Genomic DNA, 19,735 nt, shown 5'->3' with positions numbered 1-19,735 from the left:
AATGCACCTGATCACCCAAAAATTCTGATGGAGATGTACAGTGAAATTAATGATGCTTTCATGCTTGCTAACACAACATCCATTCTGCAGCCATGGGTCAAGGAGTAATGTTGACTTTCAAGTCTTATTATTTAAGAAAGGCATTTTGTAAGGCTATGGCTTCCATAGATAGTGATTCCTCTGATGGATCTGAGTAAAATCAATTGAAAACCTTCTGGAAAGGATTCACCATTCCAGATGCCATTAAAGACATCCATGATCCATAAGAAGAGGCCAAAATATCAACATACACAGGATTTTGGAAGAAGTTGATTCCAACCCTCATGGATGATTTGAGGGGTTCAAGACTTCATTGAAAGAAGTAACTGCAGATGTGGTGGACGTAGCAAGAGAACCAGAATTAGAACTGGAGCCTGAAAATGTGACTGAATTGCTGCAACTCCTTGATAAAAATTTAATAGATGAGGAGTTGTTTCTTGAATGAGCAAAGAAAGTGGTTTATTGAGATGGAATCTACTCCTGGTAAAGACACTGCAAAGATTGTTGAAATGGCAAGAAAGGATTTAGGATATTACATAAACTTAGTTGATAAAACAGTGGCAAGGTTTGAGAGGACTGACTCCAATTTTGAAAGAAGTCCTACTGTGGGTGAAATACAATCAAACAGCATTGCATGCCACAGAGAAAATGTTGATGAAAGGAAGAGTGAATCGACGTAGCAAACTTCATTGTTGTCTTAATTTCAGGAAATTGTCACGACCACACCAACCTTCAGCAACCACCACCCTGATCAGTCAGCAGCCATCCATGCATGCAAACCCCTCCACCAGCAAAAAGATTGTGACTGGCTGAAAGTTCAGATGCTGGTTACCATTTTTTAGCAATAAAGTATTTTAAATTAAGGTATGTACATTTTTTAGACATAATGCACACTTAATAGACTACAGTATAGTGTAAACATAACTTTTACATGCACTGGGAAAGCAAAAAAATTGTGTGGCTTGCTTTGTTGTGATATTCTCTTTATTGCAGTGGTCTGGAACCAAACCCACAATATCACCAAAGTGTGCTGGTAATCCCATTCATGAGGGCTCCATCCTCAAGATTAAATCATCTCTGAAAGCACTTACGTCCAAATATCATCACATTGGGGATTAGGTTTCAACGTATGAATTTGGGGAGGGAGGAACACAAACATTCAGTCTATAGCACTCACCAAGGAGAAGAGAGGGACACAGTAGGAAGAGACACTTAAATGTTCCTTACTTTCTCAGCATGCCTAAGACTAATCCTGGTCTCCACGACTATCCTCTAGGTCCTTCACTTTTCTCCTCAGATTGATTTACTCGTATTCAGAAACACATCATATTATTTAGAAAATTTCTAAAAAAGCCCCCCATGAAGACACACTTATACGAATATAAGGTAAAATAAAAGAACATATTCTAGAAGAAATAATACCATGGGACTAAAAAAAACCTGCCTCCAGAAAGTGTAGAGTCTGCTCTTCCAGGGGAAAGCTCAGTGAAACACAGTATATTTGTAATAGATATTCTGTTTCCATGCACAGAGGTGCCTGCTATACTGCCTATCACACTCTAACGAAATAAAAGAATGCTCTAGTAAGACATGTACAAAGTTTCCAATAACTACATTAAATGCAAAACAAGCTGTTGATATTTACTCAAATGCCAGTGTTTCAATATTCATTTACATAACAAATTGCCAGCCACAGGTGTTAGTTTCTGCAAAAAACCCACAGTATATAATGTGTTAAGTTAAATCATTTTTCAGCTGAGGCGAAGTGAAGATGGCAGAGTGAGAGGACGTGGAGTTCACATCTCCCCACAACTAGGGCACCTACCAGATGCTTTTGGGGGACCTTGACACTCAGGGGTACTGGAGGAACCCCTGAGCAACTGAGTGGGATGTGGTGAGGGGAGTGAGGGGGGAGAAGTGGAGGCCGGATGGAATTGGCGTCCCTGAGGGGTGGTATGGGGAAGGTAGGGGTTCCCACGCCTGGAGGGACCCCCCCGGGACTGGAGAATGAGAGGAGAATGTGCCTAGCGTTTCCACTACCCACTCGGGCCCCAGGGACCTGCTGGGCTCCCGGGCCAGGGCCTCTGCCCTCCAGGATTCCCTCCAGCTGCACTGGTCCTAGGGGCGTAGGAGTGACGGGGGGGAAGAAGAGGAGAGGCAGACAGGGAGGGGCCCTCCGGGACCGGAGGATCAGGGGAGAATGCACCTAATGTTTCTCCTGCCCACTCGGGCCCCAGTGAGCCTGCTGGGCTTCCAGGCCGGGTTCTCTGCCCTCCAGGGGCCCCTCTGGCCACATTGGTCCTAGGGGCATAGGAGGACGGGAGGAGGGGGGAAGAAGAGGAGAGGCGGACAGGGAGGGGAACCACCGAGACCAGAGGATCAGGGGAGAATGTGCCTAGCATTTCTCCTGCCCACTTAGGACCCAGGAAGCCTGCTGGGCTCCCGGGTCTGGTCCTCCATCCTCCGGAGCCCTCTCTGGCCACGTTGTTCCAAGGGAGGTAGGAAGATGGGAGGAGGGGGGGAAGAGAAGGAGAGGTGGACGGTGGGGTGAAACCTCTGGGATTGGAGGCTCAGGGGAGAATGTGCCTAGCGTTCCCCCCACCCACTTGTGCCCCAGGAAGCCTCCAGGGCTCCTGGGTAAGGTCCTCTGCACTCCGGGGCCCCCTCTGCCACGTGGGTCCTAGGGGTGTAGGAGGAAGGGAGGAGGAAGGGAGGAGGAAGGAAGAGGAAGAGAGGCTGATGGGGCGGGTTCACTCAGGAACCGGAGGATCAGGGGAAGCATAGCTGGTGTTTCCCTCACCCTCTCCCTATGCCCTCTGGGGCCCCCTCTGGCCGCGTGGGTCCTAGGGGCGTGAGAGGGAGGGAGGCAGGGAAGCAGAGGAGGGGCGAATGAGGAGGGACCCTCTGGGATCAGAGGATTGGGGGAACACGCCTAGCATTTCCCCCACCCACTCAGGCCCAGGGAACCTCCTGCGGTCCCGGGCCTGGTCCTCTGCCCTCCTAGGCCAGGGGAACTCTGGGGGCCTCCAGCCTCCCTGAGTCTAAGCCCCAACCCCCACCCCCAGGGCCTTTTCTGGCCACATGGGACCTAGCCTAAACCCCGCCTGCTGCCTAAACACCGCCCCTGCCTAAGGTCCACCCCCCCATAGCCAAGGCCTTTTACGGGTTTTTTTTTTTTCCATTTATTGCTACTGTGGTTCTGTTTTACCTCCTGGTTGTTGTTTCATCTTTATTTTTATTTTTTTCTAACATATCTGTTTGTTTTCTAATCTTATTTTTTACTCTTTCTTATTGTTGTGCTCCTTTTTTGTTTTTATTTTTCATGGCCACCCCGCACGGCTTGCAGGATCTTGGTTCTTGGACCTGGGGTCAGGCGAGCTCCTGTGGTCGGAGATCCGAGTCTGAACCACAGGATGAACAGAGAACCTCAGACCACAGAGAATATTCATCAGAGTGAGGTCTCCCAGAGGTCCTCATCTCGGTATCAAGACCTAGCTCTACCCAACAGCCTACAAACTCCAGTGCTGGAGGCCTCAGGCTAAACAACCCATAAGACAGGAAAACAATCCCACGCATCAAAAAACAAAAAAAATGAAACGACAAAAAAAATATCTTACAGTTGAAGAAACAAGGTAAAAACCAACAAGAACAAATAAATGAAGAGTAAATAGGCAACCTACCTGAAAAATAATTCAGAGTAATGATAGTAAAGATGATTCAGAACATTGGAAATATAATGGAGGCACGGATCGAGAAAATACAAGAAATGTTTAGCAAAGACCTAAAACAACTAAAGAACAAACAAACAGAGATAAACAACACAATAACTGAAATGAAAAATATACTAGAAGAAATCAGTAATAGAATAAATGAAGAAAAATAACGAATAAGTCAGCTGAAAGACAGGATGGTGGAAATAACTGCCAAGGAGCAGAATAAAGAGAAAAGAACAAAAAGAACACAAGACAATCTCAGAGACCTCTGGGACAACACTGAACACACCAACATTCGCATTTTAGGGGTCCCAGAAGAAGAAGAGAAAAAGAAAGGGTCGAAAAAATATTTGAAGAGATTATAGTTGAAAACTTCCCTAACGTGGGAAACGAAATAGCCACCCAAGTCCAGGAAGCGAAGACAGTCCCATACAGGATAAACCCTAGGAGAAACACACCAAGACACATATTAATCAAACTAACAATAAATTAAATTCAAAGAAAAAATATTAAAAGCAGCAAGGGAAAGGCAAAGAAACACTTATAAGGGAATCCCCATAAGGTTATCAGCTGATTTTTCAGCAGAAACTCCGCAGGCCAGAAAGGAGTGGCAGGACATACTTAAAGTGATGAAAGAGAAAAACCTACAACCAAGATTACTCTACCCAGCAAGGATCTCATTCAGATTCGCTGGAGAAATCAAAAGTTTTACAGACAAGCAAAAGCTAAGAGAATTCAGCACCACCAAACCAGCTTTAAAACAAATGCTAAAGAAACTTCGCTAGGCGGGAAACAGAAGAGAAGAAAAAGACCCACAGAAACAAACCTAAAATGATTAAGAAAATGGTAATAGGAACATACATATTGACAATTACCTTAAATGTAAATGGATTAAATGCCCTACCAAAAAACAAAGACGGGCTGAATGGATACAGAATCGAGACCCATATATATGCTGTCTACGAGAGACCCACTTCAGACTTAGGGACACATACAGACTGAATGCGAGGGATGGAAAAAGATATTCCATGCAAGTGGAAAACACAAGAAAGCTGGAGTAGCAATACTCATAGCAGATAAAATAGGCTTTAAAATAAAGACTGTTACAAGAGATAAGGAAGGACACTACATAATGATCAAGGGATCAATCCAAGAAGAAGATTTAACAATGATAAATATTTATGCACCCAACACAGGAGCACCTCAATAAGTAAGGCAACTGTTAACAACCATAAAAGGGGAAATCGACAGTAACACAATAATAGTAGAGGACTTTAACACCCCACATAAACCAATGGACAGATCATCCAAACAGAAAATAAATAAGGAATCATAAACTTTAAATGACACAATAGAACAGACATTTAATTGATAGTTATAGGACATTCCACCCGAAAGTGGCGGAATACGCTTTCTTCTCAAGTGCACATGGAACATTCTCCAGCTTATATCACATCTTGGGTCACAAATCAAGCCTTGGAAAATTTAAGAAAACTGAAATCATATGAAGCATCTGTTCCAACCGCAACACTATGAGATTAGAAATCATTTACAGGGAAAAAAACCGTAAAAAAACCACAAATATATGGAGGTTAAACAGTGCACTGCTAAATAACCACGAGATCACTGAAGAAACCAAAGAGGAAATTTTAAAAATACATAAAAACAAATGACAATAAAAACACGAAAACTGAAAATGTACAGGACACAGTAAAAGCAGTTCTAAGAGGGACGCTTATAAGCAATTCAATCTCACCTCAAGAAACAAGAAATATCTCAAATTAAGAATTTAACCTTACACGTAAAGCAACTAGAGAAAGAAGAACAACAAAAAACAAAAAAAAACAAACTTAGCCAAAGGAAAGAAATCATAAAGATCAGATCAGAAGTAAATGAAAAAGAAATGAAGGAAACATTACCAAAGATCAATAAATCTAAAAGCTGGTTCAAATTTAAGAAGATAAAATAAAATGAATGAAGGGAGATCAATAGTTTTACAAGCATCAACAGATCTGCAGTATAATTATATCCTAGACATATACTCCCTTAGTGCACTTCTGATAAGAAGCTATGGATTAACAGTCCACACTAACTTAGGCTGAGTTGCAGAAGAAAATCTGCATTTATACTTGTGTCACTTTTGCCTGTGCTAAAGAATTCTATTCTAGACAGACTTGCACTATAAAAAGATACATTTGTAATCAACAACAATTGAGAAGATACATGGAAGAAATCACTTCATTTTCATAACAAGAACAATAGCAAAAAAATCAAAAGTATGACGAATGTTTAAAGCAATGTACAAAACCTACATGAAGAAAACTTGTATTTGATAGAACATAAGTCTTTTTTGTTCTATTTACTTTATTTTTAGTCATGATACTTAATGCTTTGAAATTTCAAGTGTTTTTTTTATAGCTTTAAAGAAGGATATACAAACAACACACAGATATACAGTTCTCAGGGTACCTTTAAATGAAATATTTTTCCTTGATGGGCTGTGTCCATTGCAGTGGGCTCATTGAATTTAGATGAGAAGTGTACCAGAGGAGACAGTATGATTTAAAGGGCATGCATTATATAATAGATATGCTACAAAGTGTATTTCTTTTCATCCCTCAACAGCTCTAAAAAGAAGATATGGGGATGTCCATTAGGAAAGCAAGAGAACTGGTTCCAAAATTTGACTCAAGTTTCCTTACCTAGCCCTTACCCCTAGGCAATTAATTCAGGTCTGCCTATTCCAAAGTTCATACACATCCACTTTCCACTGCCCACTGGTGCACTACTCTAATAAACAGTCCAATAAATAGGAAAGGGGAGTGGAGATCTTTGCTTTTCGTTATAGGCTGTTTAGATTCTAAAGAAGGTTTTCTGTTTTGTGGGATACTTACTATTTTCTCTCTCAGATTTGAATTATAAATGCAGATACCTTATCTTCATTATGAAATTATAGACAGCTTGAGAGCAGAATATGATTCTACTTTGTATCCTTTAGAATATCTAGAACTGAGATAATAAATGAACAGACTAGGCATAAAAAGGAGAAGGATTTCAAGAAATATGGGTGGGAGTTCGGCCTGCAGGTGTCCAAGCTGCTGCGGCCAGAAGGGAGTGGCCAGAACTGCTTGAGTATCTACATTTCAGTTTCTGCACCTATCAAGAGTTTTAATTCATCATGGATAATCTGTCAGCAGAAGAAATTCAGCTGAGGGCTAACCAGGTTACTGATGAGTCTCCGGAAAGTACGAGGAGAATCCTGGGTTTAGACATTGAGTCTCAGGATACAGGAATCAAGACTATCACTATGCTGGATGAACAAGGGGAACAACTAAAACACACAGAAGAAGGCATGGACCAAATAAACAAAGACATGAGAGAAGCAGAGAAGACTTTAACAGAACTAAACTAGTGCTGTGGCCTTTGTATATGCCCATGTAATAGTATAACAAATGATGCCAGGGAAGATGAAATGGAAGAGAACCTGAATCAAGTGGGAAGTATCCTAGGAAATCTAAAAAACATGGCCCTGGACATGGGCAATGAGATTGAGGCTCAAAATCGACAAATAGAATGGACCACAGAAAAGGCTAACACCAACAAAGATCGTATTGACAATGCCAATGCCAGAGCAAAGAAACTCACTGACAGCTAAAGCTACTGCTGTCCTTTTTTAAAAAAATTTTTATTTATTTATTTATGGCTGTGTTGGGTCTTAGTTTCTGCGCGAGGGCTTTCCCTAGTTGTGGCAAGCGGGGGCCACTCTTCATCGCGGTGCGCAGGCCTCTCACCATCGAGGCCTCTCTTGTTGCGGAGCACAGGCTCCAGACGCGCAGGCTCAGTAGTTGTGGCTCACGGGCCCAGTTGCTCCGCGGCACGCGGGATCCTCCCAGACCAGGGCTCGAACCCGTGTCCCCCTGTACTGGCAGGCAGATTCTCAACCACTGCGCTACCAGGGAAGCCCTGTACTTCTTTATCATTTATTCATTTCCCTAGCTCCTCCTTCAAAGTCATTACCTTTCCAGAGTTTGAAATTTTGTTTCCACACTCTTCTAATTGGGAGATGATGTGGAAGAAGATCTAGGAGTAACAGCCCCCCTATTCTTTTATTTTCTCTTTTTCCCTTGAGGGTAGACTGCTGCTTAGTTTTCCTTCTAGTATTTTCTTTCTCAGTCCATACTCTTAGGTTGGTTTTCATACATCACATATAGTGTTATTTTTCATTCTCTCCATTTACTTAGCAGGTTCTTCTGCTTTCAAAATTTGCAAGCATTGCCAAAGACAGCCACGTAAAAGGAAGCTGGGGGCACTGGGGGCAGGCACAAGGAGGAGAGGCAAGAGATAAGAGGTTGTTACCTCAGTAAAACGTGCAGACCCTAAAGCCAGAAGTTGCATAACCACAGTGAAGATCTAGTTGGGTTTAATTTCTATTTAAGTTGCACTTATTGCCAACTTAGGCCAATGCTTGGTTTTGGAGTCTGTATACACAACATTTTTGTTATACATCACAATTTCGCAACCTCTGCTTCAAAAAAGAATAGAATGAGTTTTCTCAAAGTGAGCTTAATTTCTGAACTCTTCGTGATTCATTTATGTACATAAATTCTATGATCCCATTTCATTTTGCACCATATAGGAATACATGGTATAAATGCATGGCTTTTTATTTTCATATTATTAGTACTATCATTTGGACTTCCCTGGTGGCACAGTGGTTAAGAATCCACCTGCCAGTGCAGAGGACACAGGTTCTAGCCCTGGTCCAGGAAGATCCCACATGCCATGGAGCAACTAAGCCCGTGAGCCACAACTACTGGGCCTGTACTCTAGAGCCCGTGAGCCACAGCTACTGAGCCCACGCACCACAACTACTGAAACCCACGCACCTAGAGCCCGTGCTCTGCAACAAGAGAAGCCACCGCAGTGAGAAGCCGGCACAGCGCGATGAAGAGTAGCCCCCGCTGGCCACAACTAGAGAAAGCCCACACGTAGCAATGAAGACCCAATGCAGCCAAAATAAATTAATTAATTTAAAAAAATAGTATCATGGTCCCATTACAGGCCTATTAACCTCATAAATGTGTCATTAGTCTTTGAAGAAAAAATATGTCAATATGTATATATAATATGAGAATTTCTCTCTAAGCAGGGCTTAAAATTTTTTGAAAAGTTTGACAAAGTATATCACATGAATTCAGATTTACCTCAATGCCAAGAATTATGTTTAGATAGGAAAAAAGAAACTTGTTTTGATCTCAGGTAGAAAATGGTTAGATTACTCTGAGTTTTATGTAGTTTTAAACTTTTTTTAAAACTAGAATGTATTCTGTTTAACTAAAAATGATTTAGAAAATTATGTCTTTGTTTACTTATTGATGACTGCACTCTCATTCTCTTAGCCTTTTGTATTCAACTTCCAGAATCACATTTGTTTAGATCTTGAACAGTGTTATAAGAATTTGATTGGTATTTGTCACCTTTATTTAAAAACTAGCTTCTGCACACTTCAAAGCTATTGATGTCGATTGGTTTGACCAATAACCACTGTTTGATCCCTACAATTAAATTTTGTAGCTAAGGAAACTGTTTTTTCAAATAAGTGATGTGCTTCTGTGACTACTTTTTGGGGGGTGGAAAGCAATCATTTTGTCAGCTCTTATTTGACAAACTGAATAAAGCAAAGATCCATAAATAAAAAAAAAAAGAAATATGGATAGAAGGGAAGAGGGAATCAATAATAAATTAGCCAGGTAAATATGTCTTAAACAATAGGTTTTAAGTAGACCTAGTATCATTAAGATATTAGTTATTCCTAAATTAATGTATACATGTAATGTGATCCCAATTAAAATAACAACAGTTTTGGCTTTCATTTTTGTTTTGCTGAGTGGTGAGGTGCTTTAGTCAAGCCAATTCGAAAGTTCACATGAAACATAAACAAAAAAATTTAGTAAAACTCTGAATAAAAGAGCAATAAAGAGTAATGGCTCCTACATGATAGTAAACATTCACATCCCTCTCATGTGCCCAGTACATTCACCCCATTCTAATATCCCCCAAAACCTTAACCCATCCCAGCATCAACTCTAAGCTCAAACGCTCACCTAAATATCATCAACATAAAAGGTCCCAAATCTCATCATCTAAATCAGGCATGGGTGAGACTCTGGGTAGTATGGTCCATGCCTGGAAAAACTGTCTCCCCACCTGTGGACCTATGAAACTAGAAAACAACCTTTTGTAATATGGAAGAATCTTTTGTATTCTATTACAAGTTAATCACTAAAGGGGTGTTGCCTATAAGCTTGAATTATACATAATGGCCCATCTCTGGGAACCCTGCTTTCCAGGTAATGAGTATTAAGCTAAAATACCTTTGTTTAGCTCACAGGAAACATCCTGATCAGGCCCACCTGTGAATGACTGCAGGGAGGAAAATATTAACACATCCCCTCCAGAGGCTGATGGGAACTAGGAAGTGTTTGACTTTACTCCCTCCCCTTTTAGTATAAAAGGAGCCTGAATTCTAACTCAGGCAAGATGGTTCTTTGGGGCATAAGCCCACCATCTTCTCGGTCTGCTGGTTTTCCAAATAAAGTCGTTACTCCTTGCCCCTACAACTCGTCTCTTGATTACTGGCCTGTCGTGCAGCGAGCAGTATGGTCTTAGACTTGGTAACACTTTCTCTTCCAGAATAGAGTGGTGGTACAGGTACAGAATAGACATTCTCGTTTTCATCTAGGAATGGAAAGGGGTCACCAAGCGACTCTAAGCCCAGCAGGACAAATCCCATTAGGTTTCAAAGAAGATTCTCTGTGGCTTGATGCCCTGTCCTTTGGGCCAATGGTGGTGGCCTTGTTGGCCCCTGGCCCTAAGCCTGTGTCTCTGGGCTCTACTTCCATGTCCACACTCTGCCTTTGGAACTGTTCATCCTTTTTCCTGAAGGTCAACCCATGTTTGTAGCCAAGTAGTTCTATCAGTCCCACAACCTGTTTGTAAAATCTCAGGAGTTTAATAGCCTCCCTTCATTTCTTCCTGTCTCTGTTCCCTTCAGTCCAAGCTGGCAGTGTTTCTGCTGATGTAACATTCTCAAAAACCACATTGGTCTTTGGTGTGTGTCAAGGGGGTCTACTCCATTAGGCAAAAGAGTTCTTCACTGAATCTCCCCGTATAAGCCCATCTCTATTCCGGGCTTCTGCTGAGATGGTTGAGTGGACCCAGGAGTCACCTACATAATCTCTTCTGCAACACGTTTTCCAGCCACACCTTGGCCCTCTCTCCCCAGCACACTTCCCCCAAAAATGAATTTCCTCGTTTCTTCATACTCTGTAATCTGGATTGGCTTGAAACCTTCCAAATAATCAAGGGCTGGTTCCTTTTTGCCTAGTAGTTCCTTGTTCAATTTCTCTCTTTCCTCGGGCATTTTACTATCAGCAGGAAGGAGCTTTGCTTGGAAATCTCTTCAGCTCCATATCCGAGTTTATTGCGTGTAAGTTCTATTTTCCACCCAGAATGAAGGAACACAATTCAGCCAAGTTTTCTGCCTCTTTATAACAAAAATTACCTTTTCTCCAATTTCCAATAATATGTTCCTCATTTCCTTTTAAAGTCTCACCAGAGAGATTTATATTTATAATTATAATCATATTTACATTTATATCAAGATTCTGTTCATGAACAATAGGATGTTCATGATGAGACGCTTTCCTTACAATGCTTTTGACTTCTCTCTGAGCTCTCACCAGAATCACCTTTAACATCATATTTCTACTTTCTCATCAAGATGATCTAGGATTTTCCAATCACCAACCTCTAAATTCTCCTAGCCTTTACTCATTACCTAAATCCAAAGCCACTTCCACATTTTTAGGTATCTGTTACTATGGCACCTTAGTTCCCAGTACCAGAATCTGTATTAGTTTCCTAGGGGCTGCCAAAACAAATTTTCACAAACTTGGTGGCTTACAACAACAGAATTGTTTTCTCTCTACAGTTTTGGAAGGCCAGAAGTCAAAAAATCAAGGTTTGGGCAAGGTTAGTTCCTTCTGGAGGCTCTGAGGGACTATCTGTTCCATACCTTTCCCCTAGTTTCTGGTGGTTGCTGGCAATCCTTGGCATTTTCCTGGATTGACCACTCAAATCTCTGCCTCCATCTCCACATGGTGTTCTCCTTTGCGTCTCTGTGTGTGTTCTTTTCTGTTTCTTATAAGGACAATCTCATTTGATTTAGAGACCACTCTCATCTAATGGGATCTCATCATAATCCTTACCTTAATTACATCTGCAAATACCCCAATGCCAAATACGTCACATTCTGAGGTTCTGGGAGGACATGAATTTTGAGGGGACACTATTCAACCCATTATGGTTAGTTATACTTCAAGAAAATTATTATTTTTAAAAAGTTTCCAGAGCTTGCTTATATAAGATAGATAAGCTAGTGTATTAGGGCATTTTTCTCCTACTGAAATGTTCTTCTCTAGCCTGTTTGGCCCATTTTAAAATCCTGGTATCCACATGGTGATTTAAAGTGATCCTCCTTTTCTGTCAAGTAAATTAGAATTTCTGTCTCATTATGCTCCCAGTGTTGAATTTTCCTTTTGATCTGATTGACTTCTGAAGTGATAAGTTCCCAATTTGTTCTGGTACTTTGAGCATATAGTTGCTGTTTTACACATCAGAGCTTAAGGCCCCCTGAGGGGTTTCTGTGATTTTCCCAGGAATCTTAACAGTAAGTTTCATTCATATTTTCACACCATATTTACTACTACTTTCCAGACTCCGGTTTATTCTACCAATTTGTTGCATTTTCGTTGATGTGTATACTCTATTTCTCCCTCTCTTGGTCTCTCTGTGGAGTACAGAATGGCTGTGCGCTGCTTTTCTCTGTTACGCGGTGCTGGTGTGACTGGACCCCTCACTAAAGCAGACTCCCCACCCTTCCTGCCGGGTTCTCCTTAAATTTGTCAGTTTTAAAAAATATTCACCTCATAGCAGACCTTATTATGAGGTCTAACATAACACTTGTAGCCTCAATAAAGCCATTTTTAAAAAACTTGTAATTTCCCAACATTTCATGAAATAAGCAGCTCCACGTTTTTTTTTTAATGTTTCCAATATCATGATTTCATCTTTTTGTTATGCTACCTGACCGTGACCAATGTTAATGTTGTGGAGGTTGCTTTCTGATACAAACTAAGTTATAAGAACTTATTTATGGTCAGGAGTATATAGGCAACTTGTGGGCCAAATTCTTCCCCTCTCTTTCAACATTTTATCCAGCCAAGTACATACACATATCAAAATGCAGCCACCAGTGTCATATAACACTCTGACCTGCTTCCAAATTCAGAGTCTGTCCTTTTATCTCATAACATGGCTGTTACCATCTTGTCCAGAGCCAAGTGTTCCTTGATAATATGCATTCCTTATCAATGCAGCCTCTGCATGGAAATCCCTGAAGATGAAGGTTGGTGTAAACCTTCCTATGTCCATGAAAGTGGTATCAACAGTGTTTGATCCATGAACAAAGTACGTGTGCACTTCTGATGGAAGTTGGGAGAAAATGTGAAAGAGTATAATTGTTGGAGCACCCAATGAAATAAAATACAACACTTCAATGTAATGAGTAGCAGGATCTTGATCTACAAGATTTGTAGATCAGGGATATATATATATGTACATGGGAATTAGAGCAAAAATGAGTGGGGATTTTTTGTTTTGTTCTTGAGCTCATAGAGGAGTTGTTAAGAAGACTCTTGCAATCATATCATGGAGGTGCTACCCCCACAAAGTGCTGCCCCTTTGGTTTTTCATGGGAGGGAAATATATATATATAAAACCTTTATATATATATATATATATATATATATATATATATATATTTCCCTCTCATAAAAATAATATATATACATTAATATTATAGTAAATTATTATATATTGTGAAATATTAATATTACATTAAATTATTATCTTTAAAATTATTATACAATATATTAAATTATTATATATTCTGTATATTATATTAATAATATATATTTCCCATATATATAACCTTTTTATATATATAGATAGATATACACATAACCTTAATTGTTTTGGGGCTAGTATTTCTTGCAATTGAGTGCAGTTTCCAGTTTTTCACTCCCATTCTGGCTTCCCCTCAAAGAATAGTTCTTATGCTTAAACAGAAGTTACTAAAAATCTCAACATAATTCCCTACTACTCTTCTTGATATAGATAGATAGATACAGATAAACATATAGATATAGATAAAACCAATCAACATTACATTGTATAATTGTGTGGTGATGAAATGCAAAGCAAATTTATTTTTATTTATATTCTCATATAAAATATCAATAAAATAAGTTCCATGTAAGTAAAAGTCAAAAAAAGTATGAAAACTAAATAAATATTCACGCCAGTGAGGTCAGGTAAGGTTATGTTGTGGTATAAAAACTCCAAAAATCTTAGCTGTTAAACAACAAAACTGATTTCTTAGTTATATGATATGTCAAATACGTATCATATAGGTTGGCAAGGACAGGGAGGCAAGACTTCACTTGACTGATGCCAAGAGATCTGATCGCCAGTGATTTTTTTTAATGATCTCTCTCGTTGAGAAGGGTGGCATTTGTCTAAAAATCCTTCTCTGAGATCTCTGTCTTTCAATGTATGAATCTATGTAACATCTCAACAGCAGTTAAGAAAAGTGAGTGCTTCTACGTGAAACTGGCTTGAATATTTAGATGAAGAGAACACAGTTTAAGTTTTAAACAAAGTGAATACTCTCTACTTACAAGGGGGTGAGCTCAATGGACATGTAACTACAATCTTGGTATTAGAAATATGTCTTCTCAAAATAACATTACAGAAATACAACTTGAATTTGCTAAAATAAAAAGAGATTGTTTCTCTTTTCTCTGCTTCCCTATATGTGTGTACTTTATTCTTATCCTCCTGGGGGGGATGGCTTTTTTGTTCCTTCAATGAATGTGGGTACCTAAGATTATGTCTTTGGTTCATGAGATGAATCAGATGGGAGTGGGAAAGTGAAACATTTTAGTCTCATTTTAGATTCCTAGGGAAGAATCATGATCATCCAACCCTAGGTCAGAAGCTCATCCCTGATGAATCAACCAGAGGTTCGTCAGCTAAGAATATGACACCTTCTGTAGAGATCATGTGGATGGAAGGCGTTGCAGAGATGAACAGGGTAGAAAGTGTCTCCCAAAAAGAGAACACTGGACAGATAGAACAATAAGTGTCCAGAAAAAAAACAAAGAAAAAGACCCTGAAAAGAAGGTGAGTTACACATCACTGAAGAGTTAGCCAGAAGGACAATTTCATCTAATAGACATTGGGGGTTCAGGGGAAAGGAGTGGTCACAGGTCATTGTTACCAAATGACCCAAGGACTCAGGAACTCTTCTTCATCTCCCAAAGGAGCTTGAGACCGAAACTCAAGAGCACTCCTTGTGTCAGCAGGAAGGAGGTACCACCTTCCCCACATCCACCCTCCTCTTCCTCCTTACGTTCATTAGGAGTCCCTAAATGGGCACATTGGTCTGAATTTTGCCCATTGCCTCCACTGTGTAGTATTTTCTTGTCGCTTTAATTTTCTAATTTTTGTACATGCAGTGTCTTTTCTTGCCTCTTAAAATCATAGATGAATCCAGGGTTTATTTACTTAAAACAGAAAGGTAATTTTCAGCAACTTGGGAATTTTCTTGTCTGTACCCAACACTATCATGGCCTATTTTGAAATGTGAAAGAACATGATGATTCCCAGCCTTAGTCTAACAAGGAGCTAAGTAACTCTGCAATGAAGCAAAATTCTAGATATTTAGCATTACTTTTCTTGTTAAAAAAATTTTTTTTAATATTTGGTTTTACCTGTGTTTTCTTACTGCTTTACCCCACTCTAGTAGAGGATTACCGCCCCCCAGTAATAAAAAGAAGCAAGCATAAAACTTGGAAGAAACCCTCGAGAATACATAAAGAAAAGTGAAATATTTGGATTATTGGTGGAGCTTTTCCCATTTTGTTTTCTACATTCACTATTTAAAATATGCTTCTTACACATAGAAGGGCAGCAAAATGCAATGGCTCTAACAACTTGCAAACATAAAATGTTAATTAAAATTTGTGGCTCTCAAAGTTTCTAATGGCCTATAAAATTCATTCTGCTATCAGAATTTCAGTTTCTGTTCTCTTTTCTTGATTGTATCTCTAATTATAGACTATAAGCTAAAATAATTTTATTTTTATATTTTACAAGAGCTATAAAAGAAAACCACCAAATGTTTAAAAATATAAATGGCTTCCTAAGATTGTTGGTGCAAATACTATTAAATAATTTGGTTTCACTATGAAGTGAAGACTTCTAACAGAAATGACTGTGCCTTTATTTCATGGATTAGAATTTAGGGAAAATAATTTCAAATACTGATAAGGTCTAATTAAATTATGGACATAATTCCATCTGTAGGTGATGATATTACATATTCATTTTCTTTTTTATCTAAATGGCACAAGAATGTGGCAGGAAAAGGTGAGTTATCACTCCATTTTTTGAGTATACATACAAGTTTGGTCTCTTAATCGTACATAGTAGTTAAGAAGTCGAAATGATGACAAAGAAGAGTCAGAAATCAAGACAATGGTGATACTAATAGCTGCCATTCATTAACTAGCCCCATACACCACGCACTGAAACTCCACTTTTTACCACAACACTGAAAGTTACCATTTTATTTTTTTACCAGCTTTATTGATGTATATATATCATATATATTCCCATAGAATTATATGTTATATAGTATACATATATATATACCATAAAAGTCACCAAATTTAGGTGTAAAATTCAATAGTTTCTAGTAAATTTGTAGTGTTGTACAACTAAGACCACAACCCAACTTTAGAACATTTCCACCCCCGCATAAAGATCCCTCGTGTTCATCTGCAGCCACTCTTCATTCCCACTCCAATTCTAAGTGATGACTAATGTACTTTCTGTCTCTACAGATTTATATTTTGTGGATATTTCATATAAATAGAATTTTATAATCTGTGCTTTTTAGAATTTACTTATATCTGAGGTTCATCTGTGTTGTAACATGGATGGGCATTTGTATTATTTCCACTTTTTAGCTGTTGTAAATGATCTGCTATGACCATTCATGTACAAATCTTTGTACAGACACACATATTTTTATTTCTCTTGGATGGACGCTCAGGAGTTAATTTTCAAATAAGTGAAAGCGGCATCTTTTTATATTCCCTTGAGCAACGAATGAGGGTTCCAATTTCTCCACATCTTCTCCAGCACTTGTTATTGTCCAGTGTTTTTATGTAGTCATTCGAGTGACAGTGAATTAGGATCTCACTGTGTTTTTTACTTGCATTACTAAAATGTCTAAAAATATTGAGAATCATGTATGTGCTTGGTCATTCCTATATATGTCTTCTTTGATGAAATGTCTATTCAAAAATAGTTGTTTATTTTTTATTGCATTTTTCTCTTCTGGTAATTGAGTATGCTTTTAAAATATATTTTAGATACAAGTCATTTATCATATATATGCTTTGGAATTTTTTTCTCCCAATCTGTGGCCTGTTTTTTCATGTATTAATGATGTCTTTTGAAGTTCAAAATGTTTGAATTTTGATGAAGACCAACTTATCTTTATTTAATCACTTGTGCTTTTGATGTTGTATCTAAGACTTTGCCTAACCCAAGGTCACTCTTTTACTTTATTTTTACTGAAGAGGAAACTGAGGTTTGGCAAGACCAAGGAGACACTTACATGCAAGACTGTGTTCCTCTGCAGGATATTGTCCCTGCACGACCTTCCTCTCCACTCACTGCTACCAGTGTAGAATTCAAGTGAAGTCTGATACTGGGCCAGGTTTTTTGCAAGCTGAAACGTTTCTACAGGCAGCATACCCATTTTGAGTGACTGAAGTTCACACAAAAGGACCAGATGTGTCTATCCAGAAAACTCTCCTCTAGTTTCTTCTGTGTACCTTTGGGATGAAGGTAAGAAACGTACCTAGAATATAATTTTTTACTAGGGAGTTTGAATGAGATAATGCAACTCTGCTTTTAGAGCATGAACTTGTTGATCAGCCCTGTCTGCAGCTGGCTGAGCTGTGGTCCTTACTGGGGAGGGAGGAACCTCATCATGGCATCCTGGTCTCAAGTGGGCCTTCTGGGTGTATGAAGTGTGAGATCCATGCTGGATACTCATGAGACGATATTCTATGTGAATTTGTCAACATTAACCTTTTTACTTCTACCAAATTACTATTTGGAAGTTCAACTATGTACTCAAAGTTGAAAGGTTCTGTAAGCAAACACATAGTACAAGTAAGTTTCTGAGGACCATTTAATCATCCCAAAATGGAAAATAATTTTCTTTGAGTTTAAGACCTATAAAAGTATACATTTAAGCTCAACACTGTCCTCTAAACTTTTAAAAAATTTTCTATACAAAAAATTTTTATATGAAAATCAAAACAAATGATTAAATTTGGAGTGATCAAAAATTTCAACTGTATTATCAAATTAGAAAAATGGACTATGTATTGTGACATGCCAACAATTAAGGCTAATCGCAGTGTATGCTGGTTTGATGTTAAAACTGACCAGAGAAATTTTATGATGAATAAATTGTGGAGACTGGCTCATTTTGTATATTTAGAGAGCATTTCAAAAAAGTGTTCTTATGGGAGGCAGCCTCTAAGGTGACCCCCAAAGACCCCTATCTGCTTGTATCCCCACTGTTGTGTGATTCCCCCTTCCCTTAAATATGGGCTAGACTTATTGACTTCTTTCAAACAAATCGTATATAGCAGAAGCATGAATAGAGGTACTGCTTCCAAGATAAGTGACAAAATGACCTGCTCTCCCTCTCTTACTCACTTGCTCTGGAAGAAGCCAGTTTCATGCTATAAGCTGCTCTATGGACAGGCCCACATGGTAGACACTGGGCCTCTTGCCAACGGTCAGGTAGGCCCTGGGGCTGGGGAGTGTCATTCTCTGGCCCTGGGGAGTGGCCATATCTTCAAGGGATCCTCAGCAATGAGAATTTTCAAATCTACAGAAAAGTAAAAATATCCTTTAAATCAGTATGACTTTTGGAAAAACTAATTATTCCAATTAAATGGAGACTGGTCAAACCAAGAGAGGGTGAGTTCATTTTAAGTATCCCTCTATTCTCCAAGCATGTTACAGGTAAGGGCTAATGAGAAAACGCTATCAGCAGCCAATGTCACCGCACTAAACTCTGTGGGCAATGAGCTCTGACCACCATGCTGACATCATAATCTAAACAGTTCCTGGCACTGTTTTACTTGAGGGCTGCACTGAGGGACCAAGGATGTCTTGCTCATTCAAACTGCACATTCTTAATACTTGATGTTCTAACTACTAGAATTTAGGGGTTTATTTTATATTCTTGGTTCAGTGGTAGCTTACTTATTTAGCAAAGGACACAATTCAAAATCAAGCAATTAAAGGGAGCAAAATTTCTTATAACTTATCTCTCTTCAGTTATATTATAATGAATGGTTCTAAGCTACTAGGTATGGAGAACACAGCAATGATGAAAATGGAAATAAACAGGGTATCTTTCAAGGCAGTGCGACTCAAAATGTGCTGATGACTGCAGCATCAACAACATCTTGTATTAGAAAAGCAAATTCCCTGCCCCTAGTCCCAAAATACTGGATCAGAATCTCTGGGTCTGGGGGGGGTCCTCCCAGTGATCCTTACGTCCTCTGAAGTTTGAGAAACACTACACTAAAGAATTTGCTTTCAAAATGTGGCCTTGTCCTAGAACCAAGAGAGTCTCCAAGACTGGCTAAAATTTGATAGCAAATGTAATATAGAATTCTATATTTTTCATTTTCCATTCTGCTGAGGATTAGATGTTAGTAAACCAAACTGGACTTATGATTATTCATAATTTGTGG

General features: G+C 39.1%; 1 protein-coding gene and 1 pseudogene across 2 annotated transcripts in view; one reads left to right on the top strand and one right to left on the bottom strand.

Moving 5' to 3' along the window:
- Positions 1-19,735, bottom strand: part of LOC309633727 (uncharacterized protein) — a 1,009,062-nt gene that overhangs the window by 779,074 nt on the left and 210,253 nt on the right. The gene's annotated exons all lie outside the window — the stretch shown is intronic.
- Positions 5,877-7,407, top strand: LOC309633857 (synaptosomal-associated protein 23 pseudogene; annotated as a pseudogene). Its single transcript has one exon. The product of its transcript is annotated as a synaptosomal-associated protein 23 pseudogene (transcript).

The sequence above is a fragment of the Balaenoptera borealis genome (genome assembly GCF_965194805.1).
Source record: "Balaenoptera borealis genome assembly, chromosome: 8".
In the NCBI taxonomy this organism is placed as follows: Eukaryota; Metazoa; Chordata; class Mammalia; order Artiodactyla; family Balaenopteridae; genus Balaenoptera; species Balaenoptera borealis.
This window is presented reverse-complemented; position numbering and strand designations above follow the sequence as displayed.